At 39.0% G+C, this 2,500-nt stretch overlaps 6 non-coding genes across 6 annotated transcripts in view; all 6 read right to left on the bottom strand.

The window, feature by feature from the left end:
- Positions 1-27: 27 nt before the first annotated feature.
- On the bottom strand, positions 28-146 carry LOC143699516 (5S ribosomal RNA). Its single transcript, XR_013188438.1, has one exon. It is a non-coding gene; the product is annotated as a 5S ribosomal RNA (ribosomal RNA).
- Positions 147-420: 274 nt separating this feature from the next.
- LOC143699515 (5S ribosomal RNA) lies at positions 421-539 on the bottom strand. The gene has a single exon (XR_013188437.1). It is a non-coding gene; the product is annotated as a 5S ribosomal RNA (ribosomal RNA).
- Positions 540-815: 276 nt separating this feature from the next.
- Positions 816-934, bottom strand: LOC143699514 (5S ribosomal RNA). The gene has a single exon (XR_013188436.1). It is a non-coding gene; the product is annotated as a 5S ribosomal RNA (ribosomal RNA).
- Positions 935-1,424: 490 nt separating this feature from the next.
- LOC143699513 (5S ribosomal RNA) lies at positions 1,425-1,543 on the bottom strand. Its single transcript, XR_013188435.1, has one exon. It is a non-coding gene; the product is annotated as a 5S ribosomal RNA (ribosomal RNA).
- Positions 1,544-1,817: 274 nt separating this feature from the next.
- Positions 1,818-1,936, bottom strand: LOC143699636 (5S ribosomal RNA). The gene has a single exon (XR_013188555.1). It is a non-coding gene; the product is annotated as a 5S ribosomal RNA (ribosomal RNA).
- A 484-nt stretch (positions 1,937-2,420) lies between these two features.
- The window catches only part of LOC143699511 (5S ribosomal RNA), a 119-nt gene continuing 39 nt past the window's right edge, over positions 2,421-2,500 (bottom strand). The window contains exon 1 of the ribosomal RNA XR_013188433.1: positions 2,421-2,500. This exon is cut by the window's right edge and continues 39 nt beyond it. This is a non-coding gene — a ribosomal RNA (5S ribosomal RNA).

Here is a 2,500-nt window from a genome sequence, read left to right as displayed (position 1 = left end):
ACTCTTTTTTTTTTTTTAAATCAAAAAAGCTTACAGCACCTGGTATTCCCAGGCGGTCTCCCATCCAAGTACTAACCAGGCCCGACCCTGCTTAGCTTCCGAGATCAGACGAGATCGGGCGTGACCAAGGTGGTATGGCCGTAAGCGAAAACTGCTGCCAAAATTGGGCAATTTAAAAGGTTAGACCATTAATGAAGAAAACTAAGAAGAACTTTTGAAAAAACTCAAACTCTTTCATGCTCTCTGAAGAATCTCAGAGACTTTTAAAGGCTTTCTGAAGAAGCTCAGTGAGTCTTTTTTTTAAAGTAAGAAGAACTTTTGAAAAAACTCAAACTCTTTCACGCTCTCTGAAGAATCTCAGAGACTTTTAAAGGCTTTCTGAAGAAGCTCAGGGACTCTTTTTTTTTTTTAAATCAAAAAAGCTTACAGCACCTGGTATTCCCAGGCGGTCTCCCATCCAAGTACTAACCAGGCCCGACCCTGCTTAGCTTCCGAGATCAGACGAGATCGGGCGTGACCAAGGTGGTATGGCCGTAAGCGAAAACTGCTGCCAAAATTGGGCTATTTAAAAGGTTAGACCATTAATGAAGAAAACTAAGAAGAACTTTTGAAAAAACTCAAACTCTTTCATACTCTCTGTAGAATCTCAGAGACTTTTAAAGGCTTTCTGCAGAAGCTCAGTGAGTCTTTTTTTTTAAACTAAGAGGAACTTTTGAAAAAACTCAAACTCTTTCATGCTCTCTGAAGAATCTCAGAGACTTTTAAAGGCTTTCTGCAGAAGCTCAGGGACTCTTTTTTTTTTTTTAAATCAAAAAAGCTTACAGCACCTGGTATTCCCAGGCGGTCTCCCATCCAAGTACTAACCAGGCCCGACCCTGCTTAGCTTCCGAGATCAGACGAGATCGGGCGTGACCAAGGTGGTATGGCCGTAAGCGAAAACTGCTGCCAAAATTGGGCAATTTAAAAGGTTAGACCATTAATGAAGAAAACTAAGAAGAACTTTTGAAAAAACTCAAACTCTTTCATGCTCTCTGAAGAATCTCAGAGACTTTTAAAGGCTTTCTGAAGAAGCTCAGTGAGTCTTTTTTTTTAAACTAAGAAGAACTTTTGAAAAAACTCAAACTCTTTCATGCTCTCTGAAGAATCTCAGAGACTTTTAAAGGCTTTCTGCAGAAGCTCAGTGAGTCTTTTTTTTAAACTAAGAAGAACTTTTGAAAAAACTCAAACTCTTTCATGCTCTCTGAAGAATCTCAGAGACTTTTAAAGGCTTTCTGAAGAAGCTCAGTGAGTCTTTTTTTTAAAGTAAGAAGAACTTTTGAAAAAACTCAAACTCTTTCATGCTCTCTGAAGAATCTCAGAGACTTTTAAAGGCTTTCTGAAGAAGCTCAGGGACTCTTTTTTTTTTTTTTTTTTTAAATCAAAAAAGCTTACAGCACCTGGTATTCCCAGGCGGTCTCCCATCCAAGTACTAACCAGGCCCGACCCTGCTTAGCTTCCGAGATCAGACGAGATCGGGCGTGACCAAGGTGGTATGGCCGTAAGCGAAAACTGCTGCCAAAATTGGGCAATTTAAAAGGTTAGACCATTAATGAAGAAAACTAAGAAGAACTTTTGAAAAAACTCAAACTCTTTCATGCTCTCTGAAGAATCTCAGAGACTTTTAAAGGCTTTCTGAAGAAGCTCAGTGAGTCTTTTTTTTAAAGTAAGAAGAACTTTTGAAAAAACTCAAACTCTTTCATGCTCTCTGAAGAATCTCAGAGACTTTTAAAGGCTTTCTGAAGAAGCTCAGGGACTCTTTTTTTTTTTTAAATCAAAAAAGCTTACAGCACCTGGTATTCCCAGGCGGTCTCCCATCCAAGTACCAACCAGGCCCGACCCTGCTTAGCTTCCGAGATCAGACGAGATCGGGCGTGACCAAGGTGGTATGGCCGTAAGCGAAAACTGCTGCCAAAATTGGGCAATTTAAAAGGTTAGACCATTAATGAAGAAAACTAAGAAGAACTTTTGAAAAAACTCAAACTCTTTCATGCTCTCTGAAGAATCTCAGAGACTTTTAAAGGCTTTCTGAAGAAGCTCAGTGAGTCTTTTTTTTTAAACTAAGAAGAACTTTTGAAAAAACTCAAACTCTTTCATGCTCTCTGAAGAATCTCAGAGACTTTTAAAGGCTTTCTGCAGAAGCTCAGTGAGTCTTTTTTTTAAACTAAGAAGAACTTTTGAAAAAACTCAAACTCTTTCATGCTCTCTGAAGAATCTCAGAGACTTTTAAAGGCTTTCTGAAGAAGCTCAGTGAGTCTTTTTTTTAAAGTAAGAAGAACTTTTGAAAAAACTCAAACTCTTTCATGCTCTCTGAAGAATCTCAGAGACTTTTAAAGGCTTTCTGAAGAAGCTCAGGGACTCTTTTTTTTTTTTTAAATCAAAAAAGCTTACAGCACCTGGTATTCCCAGGCGGTCTCCCATCCAAGTACTAACCAGGCCCGACCCTGCTTAGCTTCCGAGATCA

This window comes from Siphateles boraxobius, unplaced genomic scaffold, assembly GCF_051911475.1.
Source record: "Siphateles boraxobius isolate OS27281-9 unplaced genomic scaffold, OSU_SipBor_1 315, whole genome shotgun sequence".
In the NCBI taxonomy this organism is placed as follows: Eukaryota; Metazoa; Chordata; class Actinopteri; order Cypriniformes; family Leuciscidae; genus Siphateles; species Siphateles boraxobius.
This window is presented reverse-complemented; position numbering and strand designations above follow the sequence as displayed.